Source organism: Colobus angolensis, unplaced genomic scaffold, assembly GCF_000951035.1.
Source record: "Colobus angolensis palliatus isolate OR3802 unplaced genomic scaffold, Cang.pa_1.0 Scaffold217, whole genome shotgun sequence".
Classification (NCBI taxonomy): domain Eukaryota; kingdom Metazoa; phylum Chordata; class Mammalia; order Primates; family Cercopithecidae; genus Colobus; species Colobus angolensis.
Window position 1 is genome coordinate 5,982,930 of NW_012115344.1, and position 23,432 is coordinate 6,006,361.

The 23,432-nt window shown below is 36.4% G+C and overlaps 1 protein-coding gene across 1 annotated transcript in view; it reads left to right on the forward strand.

The window, feature by feature from the left end:
- The window catches only part of TET2 (tet methylcytosine dioxygenase 2), a 131,037-nt gene continuing 107,605 nt past the window's right edge, over positions 1-23,432 (forward strand). The window contains exon 1 of the mRNA XM_011943259.1: positions 1-207. The gene's annotated coding sequence lies outside the window, so the exon portion shown is untranslated. The remainder of the gene's footprint in view (positions 208-23,432) is intronic.

The following is a 23,432-nucleotide window of genomic DNA, read 5'->3' on the forward strand; positions in this document are numbered from 1 at the left end:
CCGCCCCCTCGGCGCGGCCGCCCTGAGACGCCGGCCCCGCTGAGTGATGAGAACAGACGTCAAACTGCCTTATGAATATTGATGCGGAGGCTAGGCTGCTTTCGTAGAGAAGCAGAAGGAAGCAAGATGGCTGCCCTTTAGGATTTGTTAGAAAGGAGACCTGACTGCAACTGCTGGATTGCTGCAAGGCTGAGAGACGAGAACGAGGTCAGAGCGCTTCTCTTATGCCGTGAAACTCTCCCTTTCCTCTCCCCTTCGCTTTTTCTCGGGCTTCCAGGGACTGGGGAGCAAACCCTGTAGTGTCACCCACAAATACCAAGAGGGAAGAGGGAAGCTTCACAAATTACTGGAGCCTCTTCAACATGGCTGACAAATATAGTTTTAATTCCCTATACCCCTTTTAAACCTGTAGTTCTGTGTGCTCTTCTCTCCTCCTAGTGCTCCTCCCTTCCTCACCCAGAAAACTTACCTTTGTGCCTCCGACGAGCCGGTTTCCCGGCCTTTTAATCCGCAGAAAAGTGATTTTTAAATTTGCTTTCCTTTCTAAAATAGTTCAGCTTTGGGGGGCACTACTTTTCCCTTTAATCCTCTGCCCCTGTTTCTTTCGTGTGAGTGAAACGACTCTCCCGTTTATCCTCAACAACCTCAGAGAGAACACTGATACGGTGTTTTTCTACCCTTTTATCAGCTGTAGGGTCTGGGTTGGTGTCTGCCTCCTCCTACCTCCTTATCCCCCTTTAGGGGGCTGTACGAAGTCAATGTCACAGGGAGTGGAATTGGAGTACACTGAGTGGGGTTTTGTGTGTGTGTGTCTGTGTGTGTGTTTTTCTTAAGTCCGCGCGTTTTGTTAGCGGCGCTGAGTGAAAGAGGAAAGAATAGTTTCTCCGGTTCCCCAAACAAGACCAGAACTCACTTTTCTCAAGGTACATAAGTCTGCGCTGGGCTGAGCCTTCCAGCCTGGGGAATGTATGTAAGAGAATTTATGGACAAATCTGTGTCCCGGCTTTGTGCTTCTCCCGAATCAGCTTCGTTTGGTTCCTTGGTAAGTGACAGGCAGACACAAAGGCAGGCGCAGGCCCGGGGAGGGGGCGGGAGGGGGTGGGGAGCGCAGCGTTGAGAGTCGCAAGACTGCAAGGTCAGGGGCGCCGAAAGAAATGAAACCCAGTCCCAGCAAAGAAGTGAAGAGCAGATTTGTAACAGTCCCATCCAAATTTCTCTTTTGGCCTCTCTCTTTGGTCTTTCATCTCTATGCCTTTCTCTCTGTGTCCCCTCTCTACTCTTTTCTTCTCTGTCATACACACACACACACACACACACACACACTCTCCTCGCATCTTGCTGAATCTTTTCACTGGGACTGCTTGTCTAGTTTTATTAAGCTAACACGGTTTCTATGGAGAGTTTTCTACCTATGACATGATAAAGTGTGGCCTAGATAGACTCCTGGAAAGGCCGAAAATGAAATATAAGTGTTACTTGCTGGTTATTCCCCTCATGATATACTTTTAATTACATTGAGTAAGTTCTCCCTTCTTCATCTAATGTTTGGGAATTGAGAAAAGGCTTATTTTCCAGCGGTAAAATTTAGTGAAATATTTATATATTTTACCTGTTTAGGGAGTGGAATAAATTCATGAATTTAATATCTCAAATCACACATTGTGCTTTTTCGCCTTCAATCAGGGATTATAATGGGAAACCCACATTCAAAGATATTCATCAACAAATGATCCAACATAGAAAGAAGATTGTATCTAAGGGAAGTTGGGATTCACAGAGAAAAGACATTGGTTTGGTTTGGTGTAAGACTGGTGGTATTGTTGCCTGGCTAATGAAATCACTGTATTTGCATTTTAATGGAAAGTTGAAATACTAAGGGGAGTTATGTTCTTTTATATGTTTGTGTATGTGCTTAATAATATTTGGAATAGAATATAAATTTAAACACAATAAATATTGATTTTTTAAATGTTAAGCAGAGAACTGTTAGTGAAGGGTTGGATAATCAAACTGAAGTTTAGAAGACAATTTATAGGATTTAAAAAAGGATAGAAGGAAAAACACAATAACAGACATTTCTCCATAAGTCGAATTTGCAAAACTATTTGTCCTTGATAGTTCACTTTGTAATTTTCTGTTTTGATCTTTGTTAATTTCATGTAGTTAAGTTTGCTTTAATCATTGATACGCGGGGTTCTTTCACATGATTACAAGGGAGAAGCATTACTTATCTCTGTGGAATAGAAACGGTTCATTGGTTAGTTCTTATTTGTCAAAAAAAAAAAAAAAACCACTTAGGATTTTACCATTAATGCTGTTCATGATAAACTATCGAGAAAACTATGGTTAATTATTCCAGCAATTCAGAATTGAAAACTATTCCTTTTGCTAACAAACTAGTATTTACTTTTTGGGGACAACTTTTCAAATGTGGTATATACTGTCTTCAGACTATTCAACTAATAATAGATGCAACATTTTCCACTCAATAAATAAGAATAACTACATTGGTTAATAATTTTGAATATGAAGGCTTGTTTTTTCCTGTCATCAAATTTAGATTCTTGTTATTTTGTGCATCCTACTTTTATGCTGAAAATAGCTGCTAATTAATACTGTATAAAGTATTTCAGTGATTATAAGGAAGAGATGTGTGTGTTAGTCACCCCTCTAAATAAAAGTAACATCCTTTGTTGGAAAAGAGAAATTATTTTAATAAGTATGGGATAGTTTACAATAAAAGACATAACCTCAGTTCTTTTTTGTATGTGATCGTACTACCTAGGTACCTGCTCCAAAAATTCCATAGGACTGTCTTGGGTTATTGAATTTTAGGAGCATGATAATGGACAATAACAAGATAGGTAGCTTTTCTTAACTATGACGTTGTTTTGCTTGTTTTCTTATTGAACTAATCATTAATGAGAAATTAACTTGCAGTGAGAGAAGTCCCTTGCTTTGTTTAAATTGTCATATTTGCCAAACTCTTCTTAAGGCTTTAAGTAGGTCTGATGTGCCAGTTTATGCCGGAAGCCAGAGGAATTGATATGATTTTGAGGCAGTGGCACATGGTCCTACTAGACATTGGCAAGTGAACATCACTTCCAGAACAAGTGAAGTGCACCTGCCAAGGAGTTGTTATGAAAGAATTCCAAAGTCCTTACTGGGCACTGGTCTTGTATTAGGTAACAAAAACCGGAGTTAATGTTTTAGTTTCACTTGTTGAAGTTAAAAGTTCCCTATCAATTCTTCTAAGACTCCACCCCCAAACAATGTTATAAGTCAAATGTCACTATTGAAATGTATTTCCTTATTTGCTGACCTCATTAAGAAGCCCTTCTTATGATTCATAGGCACACCTCACAGAAACTCTATTTTCCATCATGCCCAAAGTCTGAGTAGGTAAATTCTTATGAATTCTTATGAAATTACTTTGAAATAAAGTATCTTCAAAAGTTATGGATGCTTTACATTGTATGTCAGTATTTTAGAATATCTAACATTTATAAAATATTAGATCTACATTTTGTTTAATTGCTTCTAATGCAAGTTGTTTTTGTTATTGTTTTAATAGAATGTCATAGTCATATCTGGGAATTTCAAATTGCTGGAGTGAGTCATCTTTGTTTTATAAATAACCGTATAGACTGTTTTAATGTAATTGTTTCCTACCTTGGGAACAGGCTAAAACTTTGGACCAGCTGTCAGTATTTATTCATCAGAATAACACTTTGTCAATGATTATTCTACCATTGCACAGTAGTTCTTAAGGATAGTAATGGTACCAAAGCCAGCAGCAATAGAATATCTCCCAAGCCAACTTTACAATTGGAGCCTTAACTGTGGGAAAGACCAGTTGCCAAGTAGAGCTGGTGGTTATCTGGGAAACTGTGCTGAAGAACACAACCACAAATGATTTTGCCAAATATACAGTATTTACTTGGTCTAGATCTCCAATTTCTATTTCGACTCACTGCCAAAACTGAGTGAATACTGCAACATTATTGAAGGAGGTTATGCAGTACATCTGTTGGTTTGGTGTATAGTAGGAGAGAAGGGTTCCAGGAGGGAAAGGGGAAAGTGAGAGCATGTTAATCACTGTGACTGCAATCCAAAAAGAATTATGTATATCTGCTTATTTCCAGCATTATTTTTGTCCTATATTGTACATCGCAGAAACTTGCTGACTTAAAATAGATATATAATCTTTTTCTCAATAGAATAGATATTTGGTTGTCCATTCCAAATAACAAATTTTGGATGGACGTGGTGTCTCATGCCTGTAATCCTAGCACTTTAGGAGGCCAAGGTGGGAGATCACTTGAAGCCAGGAGTTTGAGACCAGCCTGGGCAACACAGCCAGGCGCCACTCTCTACAAAACATTGAAAAAATTAATGGGGCATGGTGATACATTCCTGTAGTCCCAGCTACTCAGGAGGCTGAGGTAGGAGGATGGCTTGAGCTCAAGCGTTCTAAGCTACAGTGAGCTATGATTGCACCGCTACACTCTAACCCAGGCAACAGAGAGAGACCATATCTCAAACAGTAACAACAGCAGCAAAACCAAACAAACTAAAAAGCATATTCTATCAGCTTTGATTTATGTTTTCTTCATTTGTAATGGCATGTAGTTAAATGTGTCATGCTTCAAAAAGAAGGAACAGATAGTAGATGGATTTTCAATATAATATATATTACATATGTTATATATTTTCAATATATAACATATGTAAAAATAAATTCAGTGATAATATCATCCTACCTGCAGTTTAAGAATTCAGAACTCAGGCTGGGTGTGGTGGCTCACTTTGGGAGGCGAAGGCAGGAGGATCACTTGAGGCCATGAGTTCTAGACCAACCTGGACAACAAAGTGAGATAGCTGTCTCTATTCAATAAAAAATAAAAATAAAAATAAATTCAGAACTCAATGCTTTATACTCACTGAAAGTTGTTCCTCTAAACTGACTTGAAATCGTGTTCCAAATAAACTGAGAATTAAAGTAAGAGACGAGGCCGGGTGCAGTGGCTCATGCCTGTAATCCCAGCACTTTGGGAGGCCAAGGCACGTGGATGACTTGAGGTCAGGAGTTTGAGACCAGCCTGGCCAACATGGCGAAACCCCATCTCTACTAAAAATACAAAATTAGCTGGACACGGTGGTGCACACCAGTAATCCCAGCTACTCGGGAGGCTGAAGCCTGAGAATCACTTGAGCCTGGGCGTGGTGGCTCATGCCTGTAATCCGAGCACTTTGGGAGGCCCGGGCAGGTGGATCACCTGAAGTCAGGAATTCGAGACCAGGCTCGCCAACATGGTGAAACCCCGTCTCCACTAAACATACAAAATTAGCCCGGTATGGTGGCACATGCCTGTAGTCTCAGCTATTCTAGAGGCTGAGACAACAGAATCACTTGAACCCTCCAGGAGGGAGAGGCTGCAGTGAGCTGAGATGGCTCTGCTGTACCCCAACTTGGGTGAGACAGGAGCGACTCTGTCTCAAAAAAAAAAAAGTAATAAATAGGAGAAGAATAAATTAGGATGAAGTGTTTTTGAAGGACAGTCTAGGATATAAAATGAACTGGTTGTTTGACTAAAAATACTACAAATATTTCTTTCACATTGCATTGCTTTTTTGTCTATTGGAAGGTAGGCACTGATTTCTATGTCTTTCTGTTCCCTAATAGAACCTACTATTGACCTCTCAGTCAATATTTAATGGATGATATAGAACTAGTGAAAAACCATACAATTTAACTAGAAAAAAAAGTATAATCTATTTTCAATGTATAAGAGAAAAATAGTGTTAGGTGTCTTGGTTACGGTGATGATGGTAGGAGTAATGGTGTGTTTTCCTTACATTTAATTTCTATAGGCTATGGCAGTTGCCCTATAAAATCCACCCATTTTAAGCGCAAAAGTGAATAGTTTTCAGTAAACTTATATGGGATCATATATTTTTAATTAAAATATTTATTGAGATAATTATAGATTCATATGCCATTGTATGAAATAATACAGAGAGATTCCACATACACTTGCTCAATCTCCCCCAGTGGCAACATTTTGCAAAACTATAATATCATATCACAACCATGATACTGACATTGATATGGCCTGCTAATCTTATTCAGATGTTCTCAGTTTAAGTTGTACTCATTTTGTGTGTTTTGTTTTATACCCTTTAATCACATGATCACATATTTTTAAGCCTTTTTTTCCTCAAAACAGAGAAGTTTAGCACAAAGGTTTAGCATCTTATCAATCATGTGATTGTGCTATTATGCCATATTAAAATGTGTGTCAGAATATAAGTTTTTGTTTTCTTAGAAAGTCCTTTTTTTGATAGAATGGCCCTTATGTTAAAAATATTTTAAGTTGCTTTGTGACAGAGTAAGTTGATGTCATTTAATTCTCATCACAACCCTAGAGATAGGTATTATTCTTATCCCTGTTTATGAATGAGGAAACTGAAGCCCAGTAAGGTTAAATAACTTCCTTAAGTTCATACAGCCGATATATGGCTTAGGCTTAGCCAGCATTTGAGTTAAGCAGTCTATCTCTAGTGCCAAATCTTTTAATCACTATATTATACTTCCTCTTTATCATTGATAGTTGTAAAAGTATATAATGTGGACTATGTAGAGCAAGTCATAAAAGGAGATTTAAAATGCATACAGTTGTTCACATAAAAACTTGTAGCCAAATGTTCATTACAACATTATTAATAATGGTAAAAAATGGAAACTACCCAAATGTCTATCAGGTCATGAGTGAATAAATAAATTGTGGTATATCCATACAGTGAAATATTATTAAGCAATATAAAGGAATGGATTATTGATAAATGCTGTGACACAGGTGAATCTGAGAGGCATAACAAAGGCCACATATGATATGCATTCAATTTTAAGTAACATTCAGAATAGGCAAATCTAAGGAGACAAAGTTAGCTAGTTATTACTAGGGGCTGGGGTGGGAGGGAGGTGACTGCTGATAAGTATGAGATTTCTTTTGGGGATGATGAAATGTTCTATAATTAGGTAGTAATGATTGCCCAACTCTTTGAATATGCTAAAACCCACTGAATTACATGCTTTAAAAGGATGAATTTATTGTATGTCAATTATATTTCAAAAAGGTGTTGTTATAAAAATGAATATAGTTATTTGATTTATGTTATGTCAGAAAATATCTTACATCTCATTCAAAAGAAATGCAGGAACTGTTTGGATTGAATGAAGCTAAGCGTATCTTTCTAGGAAGATGGCATTAAGGAGTTTTATTATGCCTGTAATCCTGGCACTTTGGGGGGGCGCAGGCAGGAGGCCAGGAATTTGAGATTAGTCTGGACAACATCCTCTTATGGATGAGAAAGATACTTAATCACTCAAAAGTTGGCATTGTGTTTCGTGATAACAATAGCCTTTAGAGCTTATATGGGAAGATTCAATAGATAGTGATAGGTTATATGACTTGGTAAACAGGACTTAATGTATAGGTACAAGAAACTTTTTCAGATGTCTTTAGTTACCTAGCCATTCAGTTCAGGGGATGTAACCTGAGTGTTAAAAGGAATGTGACTGGGCACGGTGGCTCACACCTGTAATCCCAGCACTTTGCCAGCCCAAAGTGGGTGGGTCTCTTGAGCTCAGGAGTTGGAGACAAGCCCGGGCAACATGGCAAAACCCCATCTCTACAAAAAATGCAAAAGTTAGCTGGGTGTGGTGGCACATCCCTGTAATTCTAGGTACTTATGGGGCTGAGGCGGGAGGATGGCTGGAGCCTGGGAAGTTGAGGCTGCAGTGAGTCATGTTGGTGCCCCCACACTTCAGCCTGGGTGACAAAGTAAGACCCTCTCTCTCAAAAAAAAAAAAAAAAAAAGAATATCTATAAAAATTGCTGTTCTTGTTTGAATTGCTACAAAGTGCGGTTTAATCTAGAAATAATAACAAATTACTAGATTTGGGGGGTATTAATGTCTTATCTGTGCGAAAACAGAAGGGCAATGCAGGGCAGAGAATAAACTTCAAAACTTTGAGTTTGTTAACCGTTTATATCTCCACTTGTCATGTTTCAGATCTTAAAATTAAAATGGGAAAGTATCTCATAGGGTTTAAGCAAGTGACTCTTTTTCTGTTAACTGATATTGTGACACGTTGAAGATGTAAAATAAGGTTGAAAAGGGAGTTGCTCTGCAGCAATCTTCATAATGCCAGGACAAAGTGAGAAACAGTTAGGGCCCGAATGATGATGGCTCTCTATCTTTGCTACGCATGGCCGCAAGTATTTACAAATACCAGCAGAACTTCTACAAACCACTTAATAGTAAAATGAGTGCAGATTTTTAACACTAGTCCCTATGGAACTATGACTTGTAGTTTTGGACACACAGGGTGAATAACTTGGGGTTGATTGTATTTGAATTTCTAATCTTATGTAATTCTAGATACCAGACATTCTTGTTTTGCAATGCTTCTCTCCCTTTTTATTCTCATGAGAACGTTGGGTTGCAGGGATCCCATACCTTGGGACCATGACTGATAACCAGAATGGAGAAAATTCACTGATCTGGAAACGTTGAGCTTTAGGCTAAGGTTCAGAGACATACTTAAGATAAACATATGATTGTACCCAATAAGGAAGTATATTGTCTTTATATAATTGTTATGATCACTTTTTCAATGAGTAACTATAGAATTTTGCTTTTTAAGAGTATGATCATAGCATCTATTTGTAGATTTGTTGAATATGTGTGGCAAGCCCAAGATAGATGCTCATGTTAGACCCCTCAAGAAGTTGGTGTAGTGATGGTTATGGAAAGCAGTAAAATATAATTTAGGTTCTGTTCTCCTTACTGGAGAAATGAGTAGCTTACTTATCTTCACCCTCTCTTGTTTTTCTTAAAACTTTATGAACCACCTCAGCTGACTATAAATTTTTGTACTAGTATCTCTATAATTCTAAAAAAGTTGTTCACAAGTTTGAGTGTAGTACTTCATCTTTGCTTTTTAACGCACTTCCAAAAAATGTAAATCTGTTCTCACATATTAGGAATATTTTGATTTGTTGTTAATTTTCAGCTTTGCTTTTTATAAGTATTCAAAAGAAGAAAAATGGGCTGTGAATTTTTGCTGATGTACTACTCTCTTCAAAGGGAATTGCCTATGTTCAGGCATAGAAATGCAGGCAGTCTGACCTTTAGGTATGCCATATAGAGTATTGATATTTTTAATTTGCTACTTTTAACATTTTGAGATTTGTCACAGTTTGTTCTGTGGGTGGGTAAAAGTAATGGTAATTTTAATTACAGTTGTCGTGCCTCATTAGCCATTGTTAAAACCTACCTTACCAAATCACTTATTTTCTTGATGCAGTGTTAAATCTAGCTTCTATGTCCACATTATACATTAATGAGAACATTCATCCATCTCTCAAATGAGTTGTTATTATAGTAGTTTCTCCTGAAATAGATAATGCATTAAAAAAAAAAAAAGAAAGAAAGAAAGCTTCAATAGGGATAATGAAAGCCAGATAACATAGCATGGTATCTGAGTTATTCCTCCTGTTTTTCTTACCTGGCTGCACTAAGAAGGGCACTCATTAAAAATTACCATGATTATTAGTTGTGCTGCCTCTGAAGTAGAGCACCAGAATTTGAGAGTAATACGGTGATACCACACCCAGATTCTATCCATAATATACTGTCCTCGTCTTACTAATTTTTTAACCTGTTTGTTCTTTTAGCACTTTTCCTGCTTTTATTTGAAGTCTCTTGTTTTGAAGTTATAGAATTTTTATATTTTCCATTGACTGTAAAGTTATCTCAGCTCTTTTATAACTTTTCATGATATTTGCATTAAAAGGATCACTTTTAGCACCCTGTAATTAGTTCAGATGATTATTAGCTTTTTGTTTGTTCTACTGTGTACTATACTATATACATCATAACAGAAGAAGAAACCATTTCTACAAATACAGTATCTGATAGTTCATCAAATCAGAGTGAACATCTTAAAACGTGAATTGAGTTACTAAAATATTAATTCATTCCTCTTTTAATATACCAAATGTAACTGATGAAAAGAAGAATACCATAAGTGGGTACCTTTCAAAAATGAAGGAAGAAAAAATCTCACAACTAAAGATTCTTACCACATAAATTATTTATTTTAGTAAATAATTATTTTAGTACAAACAGATACATTGTACCAGGAAAAAAACATACTTTAAACTTTGTCTTGTCAATTTTATCTTTCTTCCAATTTAGCCACTGAAATGTTTTTTTCTCCAGTGAAGTTATATTATCTACGTAAGTTGAATGTAAAACAAGGTAGTACTTTACTTTTGGAGTTGTCTTCCACATTACTGCTTGTGGAAAAACACTGGCAGAAAGCAAAGCTAATAGACATTTTGCTTTTGGCTTACCTTATTAATGGCTAAGATTTAATTATGTATTTCTACTGAAAAGCAAACTTGAAAAAGACATTTGGTTAGTAACTGTGGGAACTAAAAATTTCTATGTTTTTATTTTATTTTATATTTTTTGGTAGAGTCTCACTCTCTTGCCCAGGCTGGAGTGCAGTGGCATGATCCTGTCTCACTGCAGCCTCCTCCTCCTGGATTCAAGCGATTCTCCTGTCTCAGCCTCCCGAGTAGCTAGGATTATAGGTGCCAGCCACCATGCCTGGCTAATTTTTGCATTTTTAGTAGAAACGGAGTTTTGCCATGTTGGCTAGGCTGGTCTTGAACTCCTGACCTCTACTGATCCACCCACCTCAGCCTCCCATAGTGCTGGGATTACAGGCATGAGCCACCACTCCAACACCAACTTATTTACTGTTACAACTTATTTACTTTGAAACAATTTATTTACTGTTAAAAAAATGTTCTTGTTTCAAATAAGAAATTTTACGGACATCAACTAATTTTTTAAACATATATTGTAATTTTAAAACATTTTTATTAACATGTTTTTCAAGAGCATGGGAAATCTAGGGTATGGCATTTTAAAGTGACTTTAAAGACAATTCTTGGGTTTTGTTGAAGTCAGAATATTTTTAAAAATACATTGAGTTTAATTTACTACTGACAGTTTTTCTTCATTTATTTATTTATTTATTTTTTTGCATTGTTATAATTAGTCATGCCTCAATCCCCAGGGTTTTTGGGAAACTCTTTATATTTAGGAGTTAAAAATTTAGTTGTTGACATTGAAATTTTTCTCTAGTATTGATAAGAATTCAAGTGTTTAAGGAATGGAGTTTACTTGTTTTCTGTTCACAGACCCACTGTGAAAGATATAATGAATGTAGATGAAGGTGAAATCTGAGATAGGAAGAGAGGTAAAATACTAATTTTTTTTTTCTTCACCCATGGAAAGCCATTGAATGCTGAATGAGTCATATTGTAATTTAATTGGGTGTAAATTATAACTTTGTAAGTCATTTGCCTACTTAGTGTATATCTCTGGTTTTTATGTAATCCATCTCTTATATCCCAGTTTACACTAAAGTAAATGAGCGAGCAAGAATAAGTCTTGCAAATAGAGGCAGTAGAAAGTGCATTCAGAATGCATTGCTAAAATTATAAAACTGATTCTAAATTGAATTAGGTAGAGCAGTTAATTTAGATTACAAGAAATGCAACAGGAAAAAAAAATCCAGTTCTTCCTCTTTTTTTTTGGAAAAAAGAAAGAAAAGACAAATCACTCTTAGTTAGAGATAATTCCTTGACATCTGTATGATCATTTTTAGGGCCAAAAAATAGTAGGTTTCTCTTTGGAAATTGTAGAAGCTTTCTCTCCCTCCAGTTACCCGCGGTCACATCAACATTTGACACGTGGGTACCGTGCACGTGGCAGCACTATTTACAAACACTATCCTAGGATTCCAGAGACTCTTATGTAACAGTGGAGAGAGTAAGCTTTGAGTGTCTGTGGGCGGAGGAATCAACACAGTTTAATTCATGGTCAGCGAGCCCTTGTCTGGCTCTGATAGGGTCATGAACCAAAGATCAAGGTGTTTCGGTCAGGATCTTCCCTAACGCACGGTTTTCCTACAAAAGCCTCAAAAGCTGTGCCTAAATACAAGATTAATCTTTTTTTATTTTTATTTATTTATTTATTTTTATTTTTGTGAGACGGAGTTTCGCTCTGGTTGCCAAGGCTGGAGTGCAATGGCGCCGCGATCTCGGCTCACTGCTACCCCGCCTCACCGGTTTAAGCGATTCTCCTGCCTCTGCCACCCAAGTAGCTGGGATTATAGGCATGCCCCACCACGCCTACCTAATTTTGTATTTTTAGTAGAGAGGGGGTTTCTCCACATTGGTCAGCCTGGTGGTGAACTCCCGACTTCAGGTGATCCGCCCGCCTCGGCCCCCCAAAGTGCTGGGATTACAGGCGTGAGCTACCGCACGCGGCTAAAATTAATCTTTTTATGTACTGCAGCAAACAGAACTAGTCATGCCAAATCATTTTTGTGATGTGGGGAAACGTGAGCAGATGATGCTTTGGATCTGATTATAATTCACAGTACCCTTGTAATTTACCTGAGATTTGCATACCTGCCTCCCAGCCTCACAAAATGCCTTTAAAAAATTACATCTTGGCCGGGCACTGTGGCTCACGCCTGTATCTCCGCATTTTGGGAGGCCGAGGCGGGTGGATCATGAGGTCAAGAGATCAAGACGATCCTGGCCAACATGGTGAAACCCCGTCTCTACTAAAAATACAAAAATTAGCCGGGCGTAGCGGCAGAAGCCTGTAATCCCAGCTACTCGGGAGACTGAGGCAGGAGAATCGCTTGAACCGGGAGGCGGAGGTTGTAGTGAGCCGAGATCGCGCCACTGCACTCCAGCCTGGGCGACAGAGCGTGACTCCGTGTCAAAAAAAAAAAAATTTTTTTAATATTTGTAAGCATCTTAAAAAGCAAGAGAATTCATGAATGACTTCCCATACTAAACAGTCGGAACAGAAAATACTCAAGAAAACTCTTGGTTAATCATGCTCTTTAGTATACTATTATACCTGTCTCTCCCCTTTCCGCATCCTCGGTAAATTCTCTCAACCCTCCTTCATTTTTAATTTCATATCAAGACCTAGAGCTAAAACAACAACAACAAAGCCTTAAGTCTCTATATTTAGGGAATGTGCCTTCAATCCCAAATTGATTTTTAGAGCTTTTCATTTATTTTTATCAATACAAAGCAAGTTGGAATTTAAAAAAATAAGGCATCAAGAATTTAAATGTCTAACCATGTGTATTTGGTGTATGTGTATTGGTGCTATTCATTAGCTGTAAGCAGACTGGTTTGAATATTTAAAGTATGAACAGAATTTGAGTTCTTTTTGTATTACATCTAAGGATCATTTGAGATGGATGTCATCATTGATCGTCCAAAGTAGAAGGCTTCTTGCCTAACAAAGAATTGAAATTAGATCATCAAAGAATTAATTTATAGTTAATTGAAAAGTTAGCTCATTTGACTGCCTCTTTCATAGAATTTGTTTTTGTAATTACACTACCTTTCTAAAGATAGGAAAAATCAGTCTTTGAAATGTGATACTATAAATGAAATATTTTTTAAAAATAAAGGATCTTTTCCCAAGAGCTAAACCAATCACCAAATCTGTTTTTTTAAATTATTTTTGTTATTTATTTATTTATTTTGACAGAGTCTGCCTCTGTCGCCCAGGCTAGAGTGAAGCGGAGTGATCTCGGCTCACTGCAACCTTCACCTCCTGGGTTCCAGCAATTCTCTGCCTCAGGCTCCCGGACAGCTGGGATTACAGGCACTTGCCATGACACCCGACTTATTTTTGTATTTTTAGTAGAGACGGGGTTTCACCATCTTGGCCAGGCTGGTTTTGAATGCCTGACCTCGTGACCCAGTTGCCTCGGCCTCCCAAAGTGCTGGGATTACAGGTGTTTTTCCTTAAGTAATATTTGGTATAAGAGAACTTTATATTTGGCATAATTTAAATATTATTTGACCAAATCTTTTACATATAGAAACTCAGCCATTTAACATCTAAAGCTGTTCTCATTTAGAAGAAATTACCAAAAGAGTGACTCATTTAACAATAAAATCTAAGGATAGATATTTTTTCATTCTGTTGCAGAGCAAAAACAGCCTTCTGGGTATGAAAAGATATTACTTCTTTAGTGTTTATCACTTATAATTTATTATTGTACATTTCCGATACATTGAATTAAGATATGGTGAGAGTAGGTTATAGATTTTTAAAAGTTCTTATTTGCTTGATTTATCTACTTGCTTTTTTAGTGCCGGACTAGAAATGATGCATTTCTCTCAATTATCCTCGGCCTAAATAGTAAAAGCTTGGGTGAAATTACTTATGAGTGTACTTTTCCTACACAGAGCAGAGCTGTAACTGAACACTCTTGAGCATTAACAAAAATCATCATCTTTTATTAGAACATTAATATTTTCCTTCTTTCTCAGACCTCTGTTTCACAGTAAATCATATATGGATATAAGCTGCAAGTGCTCAGAATTTGATTAAGGCTATAAGTTAATGAATTTCTGCTAAAAGGATTTAAATATAACTATCATTTGACTGTACTTTAGTTTCACTTGAAGGGGCAAGCATGCAATAAACATTGATGTATTCAGTGCATAGAATCTTCATAAAGATGAGACTGAGTGACAGTTGTCTCTGTTTTATAAAATATCAGAATGGTGGATTGAATGTGATGCATACCAAGGAGCAATGTGGAAATTTTAGGCTGTTCATCTTTTTTCAGTTACTACTAAGTGTATGTATGTGTTTTGAACTTTTCATATTTAAGCTGAATCCTCTTTGGTAGAAGTGGTTAAACAGACTATAGTAAAAGTCTCTGTCTAGAAATATAAAACAAAAAAATACTGATGTCTTGCATTTTCCCTAATATCTTGAAGGTGCACAAAATCTTCAGGGTCTTTTGTATAAACTACTTTTATATGGTTCCTGTAGAAGACAGCTGAGGCACCAAACATACAAAACAAACAGTTTGCTTGGTGATGATAACATTCGTGCGAGGGAGTTCTCTATTGCATAGGAGTCCCAGGTTACCCTAATGCCTTCCCACATGGTCAAACACATGGAGCTTTCACATTTATACACAGCTCCAGAATTCTGAAGCCTGCAGTTGTTTAACAATGGGGTACAGGGATAAAGAGTGGTGTTTGTCTCACTAACTGTTTAATGACCTGGATCATGAATATTGATACAGAATAAGAAAGCACTGTCCTGACTGAAGGGGAAACATGGTAGATGCCTAAAGGAGGCTTTTCCCTGCCCCACATTGTTTATTTTAAACTATCATTACCACCTGAAAGGAACTTTTCACTTTGAACTTAAAATAGTAGCTTTTAACCCTGACAAGCAAGTAAGCACTTTAGTATTCAAGAACCGAAGGTGACAAGCCCTGAGGAGTGTTACTGTCTTTCATAACCAAGCTGACTCAAACTCTTGTAGAAGCTAGTATAGTTACTTCACCATCTTTAATAACGTTGCTGCATACCTTCATAGAAACAGAGAGTTGGAGCAAGAGCTGCATTTTCTTGTTTTAAGTGTTTATCTATTATTTACATTTTATTTGTGAAAATATGCCATTCGTATTACATATAGAAATACTTTCCAAAACCACTATGTTTATATAGAACTATTTTGCTTAACATTAGGATTCTGTTGAAGAGCCTCTATCTGCAATAATACGGGGAGAAAATCCCCTTTTGTGTGATAGATTAATGATAAAGAGAAAGAAAAGGTGAGAAGTAATTTTGGAAAATACGCAGTGATAAACTAGTGGTATTTATGAAGTAAACACCAGCAACTGTGCTTGGCATGGATAATTGTCTAAAAGGATGAGAAAAAAATGTAAAAATCAGGAGACTATAAAATTTTTCAATTAATAAATTTTCTATCACAAATTATGAATGTTTAAAATATCTGTTTTAAACTCTTTTTCCTGCTTGTAACAAATTATCAGACTTTTTAATCCACCTTTTTTGAGCTTTTCATCTTTTTCCCTGAATTATAGATTTAATTCTGTGTATGTATGTGTGTGTTTGAATATATTTTTATATTTTAGATCTAGATTTGTAAACTAGAGCTGTTTCTAACTGCTTATAAGACACTGCCACCTGGATTGCCACCACCTTCACTGCAGTATTTCAGTAAACAATTCATCAAAAACATAGTTTATTTTCAAACATAGAATCATGGATTGTTACCAGCCGAAAGGACTTTAGAGATTCACTAACCCCATTCCTTGCATTTGCAGATGAGAAAACGGAGGCATGGGAAGGTAAAGTCAGTTGCCTCAAATAGCATAAAAGCCATATATATTTCTAATAATAGCTGCTATTGATTAAGTTCTTATGTTGGGTTAAGTACCATGCTAAGCACTTTCCAGAGATTATCTAATTCTTACATCATCTATATTTTTGTTGGTGCTATTTCTCTCCCCACTTTACTAGGGAAGAAACCAAGACATGGGGTTACATAATTTCTCTATAAATTTTGAATTATCTATGGCATCTCCCTATTTGCAAATCTCCATTGTCTCTTTGTGCATAATCAATGTAAATCAACTCTTAAACAGTTGTATGCCAACAAGCAGTCTGGTGTTTGGAGCTAGAAAGATTCAAGAGTGTGTATGTGTGTGTTCCACCTTTATTGAGGTATAATTGACAAGTAAACAGTCGACAAAACTGTACATGTTTAAGGGATACAATGTGGTATTTTAATATACATATACATTGTGAAGTGATTTTACAATCAAGCTAATTCACACGTCCATCACCTCTCAGTCATTTTTTTGTATTTATGGTGAGAACACTTAAGAGCTACTCACATGTAGTCAAGGATACCATACAGTACTAACTACAATCACTATGATGTACATTAGATCTCCAGAATGTATTAAATATTCATCTGGTATAACTGAAGCTGTGTACCCTTTGACCAACCTATTTCCCCTACTACCCAGCCCATGGCAACCACCATGTTACTCCCTGCGTGTATGAGTTCGACTTCCTTAGATTCTACATGTAAGTGAGATCATGCAATAGGAAGATCTAGTTTAGAATCCTGACTTTCCTTTTTGTTAGCTGTGTATGTCATATTCAGGTTGCTTTAGCATTTGTGAATCTGCTTCTCCACCTGTAAAATGAGAACAACTAATAATTCTTATCTCTTGGATTACTGAGAGGATCAGATGAAGTTACATAAATAAAACAGCCAGCATGTTACTTGCCAAAATTGTAGTGATTGAATGAATATTTGTTTACTCTTCAAGCATGTGTTGAGCAACTGTGTATCAAGCAAGCAGAAAGCCATCATCTTTACCCTTCTGGAATATAGAGACTCATAGGAAATAATCAATACTTTGATTTTTTTTAAAGCATAATGAGATGAAAATTAATAGGACTCATAGACTGGTCAGTTGAGGATTTTCCCAGGATGCTTCTAGCCTCTGCTCAAAAGGTGTGAGTTCCCAGTTGCCTGAACAGGTGCTAGAGTTGGCATAGCTTTCTCAGTATTGGGACCTGACAGGGAGATTGCACAAGTGTAACAGCACAGCCTCTGAAGATTGGCTCAAGGGGGAAGAGATGAAGGATTACTTCCATCCCTTTTATTATTTCAATCAAGACATAAATTATGAGCTCATAGTACCATCCTTTCACTATCATCCTTTATTATCTTTATTAGATACAATGAAAGAATACAAGTTTGTCCATAGAAATATTAAACGATAGCAGGCATGATTTAGAAAGTACTAATGACTGTAGATATTACTGGTTTTTCCTCTATTTTATATCATATTTTTAGGAAGAAGAGACAAAATTTTGGCATACTTTGCTTAAAGATAGATGATAGTTGGCCGGGTGTGGTGACTCATACCTGTAATTCCAGCACTTTGGGAGGCTGAGGCGGGCAGATCACCTGAGGTCAGGAGTTTGAAACCAACCTGGCCAACATAGTGAAACCCCGTCTCTACTAAAAAATACAAATATTAGCCAGATGTGATGGCGGGTGCCTGTAATCCCAGCCACTCAGGAGACTGAGGCACGAGAATCACTTGAACTCAGGAGGCAGAGGTTGCAGTGAGCTGAGATCGTGCCATTGCACTCCAGCCTGGGTAACAGAGGGAGACTCCCTCTCAAAAAAAAAAAAAGATAATTGTCTTTGTGTGCTAATGAGGAGCTTCCTGTGAGAATGGAAATTCCTTACATGGCAGTGTCACAGAATTTTGAGCCCATGTGAAAGATGTTTTTGAGTGTCTCTTAAAATAGTTAATGGTTTAAAAATACATTATTTATATGTCAGAAACTGTTAGCTTTCATTGAGATTGAAGTTTCTTTGAGAACTAGGATCACATCTTATATATCTTTGAATTTCCCACAATAATTATCATGCAAACAAATGAATAGCAGACCCTCAATAACACTTACTGATTATTGCCATGTATAAGTTGGGATACTCTGGAGTACCTTTCTAAGTTTGCACTTAGGGAAATACAGAACACAAAATGAAATGTTTGATTGGTTGCTTAGTTTCCACAGTGACTTTTCAAAATACATAGGAGTATGCTAACAAACAAACAAAAAAAACTGTTTTAAATACTACAGTCATAAGTATGCCTTTATTATTCTTACCCACAATAATACATTTGCTTTAAAAAATTATTTATCAGTGTCAGACCATACCTTTCTGAGTCTCCACTATGTAAGATGTGAAAGTTAATATTCTTCAATTCCAGCTACTTTTCTTGCCTTCTGTGAACTCCTGTATTCCATATCATTACTTCCTATTGCTAAATTTATAATATTTATATTCTGGTTTGCATCTATAGTTAATTCCTTTGTGCTTCATTTCTCAGTGCTAATTGAAGAAGAAAACCCATCATTTACAATGTCATGATTGTAATAAATAAAATTCACTGTAACACCAAGCAGTATGGTTGAACATGTAGAAAAGGAAAAACTGATACTGTGACACTAAAACTTAGCTTGTTCTAAGGATGCTACTTTAAGCATTAGGGTAAAATGGATTCCCTTTTGCTAAATTCTTTCAGTTCCTCAAAATTATGCCACATTTTTGTTTCTTTCACATTTGGACTTAGATTTTCCTATAAGCATTCCAGTTTTCTTGAAATTTTTAATTGCATTTTTTGTTCTTGTTGACAGAAGAAACTTTTCCATCGTATCACAATGATTTTTTCAGATTTCTTAATTATACCATTTGATGAATGAAATACACTTTCTTCTTGAAGTCTGATTTTTCTGTTCTAATTTAGAGTTTCTTCTCATTTTTCTCCTGGCTATGTCTATTAATGCTTTAGTCTCATGTCTTTGTATTTGATTATTATTTTTCTTTTTACTACTGTTTTTCTTCTTAAAAAAAAAAAAAAACAGAGGTTTTTACAAATATTGTGCTGAGTCCTTACATGTCCAAAATACCTTTTATTTTTCCTCATAGTGCATTCATAAATTATCATGATTAGAACCATAAGTTCAAAGTAATTTTTTCTCAGAACTTGGGAAACATTGGTACATTGTTACCTTTCATCTAGTATTGCTTATGAGATAGATATCTGATGCCAGTCTGATTTTGTCTGTCTTAGATAACTTTTTCCCCTATTCACATTTTTATTAGGATCTTTATCTTTTCACTACTGAAATTCCTCCAGATATGGCTCTGTTAAAATGTATTCTTCTCAGGACTTGATGATTCTGTACAATCTGGAAACAACTGTCTTTATTTAGCTTTAGGTACTTTTCTTCCATTGTACCTTTGATCATTTCTTTCTTCTTCTTTTCTCCCTATCTTTATGAAACTCATGTTAATGGTGCATTAGAACTTGTGAACTGATTTTTCTTATTTATTAAGTTCCCTCACATATTTTTAATCTGTTTGTCTCTGAATATTTTATTTTCTCAACTTTTGATATTTTTGTTAGTTGAAATTTAATTTCCAAAAAGTCAATTTTCTATTCTCTGATTGTTTCTTTTTAATGGTAGCCTATTTTGTGGCTCAAATTCTATAAAATGTATTAAATTTTGTGAGAAAATTAGGCAAACAAAGAAAACAAAATTTTACCTAACTATATCTGAAAACAATATAACTAAAATTAAGAAAAGTGCATATATGTGTTCACGTATACATACGTGTATATATGTGTACACATATGCTACATATACGTGTAGTATATGTAGTATATGTACATGTAATATATGTAGTATATGTGTATATATGTATATACACATGTATATCTATATACATGTATATGTACAAAGACAAAATATGTATATAATAGTTTCACTGTACTTTATTTGCTCCCCTTTTAAAAATAATAGTGCTGGAGTTTATGATTGACTAATTTGCAGAACTTGGTGTGTATGGTTGTTTATTAAGCCCTCAATATTCTCATATAATGCTTTAGTATTACAGTGCCCAGGCAGAGTCGACTGTGCTAATAGTCCTAGCAGTAGAGGTTCATCCTGTACAGATCTAAGGTGTAACTATTTTCATTTCTGGGCCCTTGAAGATACTTTGCTAGTCTTCATATCTGTTACCTATCTTGCTGTTCAATAACAGGTAATAGAAAAGGAGATAAAACTTAAATGTCATCATTTTCCACTGCTTAGCAATCTTTAAAAATAAATATGAAACCCAAAAGGACATAATCTTGCCTAGCTTTAAGGAATGAAGGAAACACTAGAAGCAACAGAGAGAAAAGGAATAACCAATTCTCCAACACGTTCTGCTGACTCTACCCGTAAAGTATATTCAGGATCTGACTACTTCACACCATTTCACCAATTTCCATCTCTGCTCAAACCACCTTCATGTGTTACTTTGAAAAGTGCAGTTTCCCTGTCATGGGTTTCCCTGTTTCTAGCTTTGCTCCCCCTTCTTACCTCACTGTGGGTTTTTACCCAAACAAAAATTCAAGTGATCTTTTAAAAATTAAGTCAGGTCATGCCTCTCCTCTGCTTAAAACCATTAATGGGTCTCTGTTTCACTCAGAATATAAGCCAAAGCCCTTTTCATGACCCACCAGTCCTCAAGTGAATTGGCTGCTATTTGTGTTTCTGATTCCATTTCTTGTCACTACTCTCCCTCATTCTATTCTAATTTCCTTGGTTTTCTTGCTGTCCTGGCAACAAGACGAGCATCCTTTTTCCTCCAGGCCTTTGCACTTGCTGTTCCCTCTTCCTGGAGCACCCTTCCTTCAGAGAGCCACAGGTATTGCTTCTATCTTTCCTTCTAAAATCTCCTTGAGTATTACTTTTTCAGAGATAAATTCCCTAACCATTCTGTCTAACAGAACTATCACTCTTGACCTTGCCTTATTTTCTCTTTTTTTTTTTTTAAATTTTATTTTTTTTTTATTTCCATAGGTTATTGGAGAACAGGTGGTGTTTGGTTACATGGGTAAGTTCTTTAGTGGTGATTTGTGAGATCTTGGTGCACCTATCACCCAAGCAGTATACACTTCACCCTACTTGTAGTCTTTTATTCCTCACCCCCTTCCCACCCTTTTCCCCTGAGTCCCCAGAGTCTATTGTGTCATTCTTATGCCTTTGCATCCTCATAGCTTAGCTCCCACTTACGAATGAGAACATACGATGTTTAGTTTTCTATTCCTGAGTTACTTCACTTAGAATAATAGTCTCCAGTCTTATCCAGGTCATTGCAAATGCCATTAACTCATTCATTTTTATGGCTGAGTAGTATTCCATCATATAAATATACCACAGTTTCTTTATCTACTCACCGATTGGCAAGCATCTGGGTTGGTTCCACATTTTTGCAATTGTGAATGGTGCTGCTATAAACGTGTGTGAAAGTATCTTTTTCATATAATGACTTTTTTCCTCTGGGTAGATACCCAGTAGTGGAATTGCTGGATCAAATAGTAGTTGTACTTTTAGTTCTTTAAGGAATCTCCCCACTGTTTTCCATAGTGGCTGTACTAGTTTACATTCCCACCAGCAGTGTAGAAGTGTTCTCTGTTCACCATATCTACGCCAACATCTACTGTTTTTTGATTTTTTAATTATGGCCATTCTTGCAGGAATAAAGTATCGCATTGTAGTTTTGATTTGCATTTCCCTGATCATTTGTGATACTGAACATTTTTTTCATATGTTTGTTGGTCATTTGTATGTCTTCTTTTCAGAATTGTCTATTCGTGTCCTTAGCCCACTTTTTGATAGGATTGTTTGTTTTTTTCTTGCTAATTTATTGGAGTTCCTTGTAGATTCTGGATATTAGTCCTTTGCCAGATGTGTAGATGGTGAAGATTTTCTCCCACTCTGTGGGTTGTCTGTTTACTCTGCTGACTGTTCCTATTGCTGTGCAGAGGCTCTTTTGTTTAATTAAGTCTCACCTGTTTATCTTTGTTTTTGTTGCATTTGCTTTTGGGTTCTTTGTCATGAAGTCTTTGCCTAAGCCAATGTCTAGAAGGGTTTTTCTGATGTTATCTTCTAGAATTTTTATAGTTTCAGGTCATAGATTTAAGTTTTTGATCTATCTTGAGTTGATTTTTATATAAGGTGAGAGATGAGGATCTAGATTCATTCTTCTACATGTGGCTTACTAGCTATCCCAGCACCATTTGTTGAATAGGGTGTCCTTTCCCCATTAATTTATGTTTTTGTTTGCTTTGTCAAAGATCAGTTGGCTGTAATTATGTGGGTTTCTTTCTTGGTTCTCTGTCCTGTTCCATTGGTCTGTGTACCTATTTTTATACCAGTACCATGCTGTTTTGGTGACTATGGCCTTCTAGTATAAAGCCAGGTAAGGTGATTCCGCCCAATTTGTTCTTTGTGCTTAGTTTCGCTTTGGCTATGTGGGTTCTTTTTTGTTTTCATATGAGTTTTAGAATTGTTTTTCCTAATTCTTTGAAGAATGATGGTGGTATTTTGATGGGAATTGCATAGTTTATCAACCCTTGGCAAAATGTTTCTGCTTTTCTTAAAAAATTTTTATTGTCTGCTTTCCCCAGTAGATGTGAGTACTATGAGATGAGGAACATTGTTTGGGTCACTGACATGTAGCGTCAGCATACCAAACAGTGGCTAGCACATGGTGGGCACTCAATAAGTATTTGGGGAAAGTTGGAGTGAATGAAAATGGTTTCTAAAATGGCAATGACTGTAGTCCCAGCTACTCGGAAGGCTGAGGCAGGAAGATTGCCTGAGCCTCAAAGTTTGGGGCTGTAGTGCACTATGATTGTGCCTGTGAATAGCTACTGCACTCTAGCCTGGTCAACACAGTGAGAACCCATCTCTTTTAAAAAATGGTTATGAAATAATCTTATTTTTACTGCTTTTCTCTTTAAGGCTGCCAGTGTTGTCTTTTCTTTGCTGATTTCTCCTCATTGGAAATTGAAGATAGATAAAATATCCATTGAT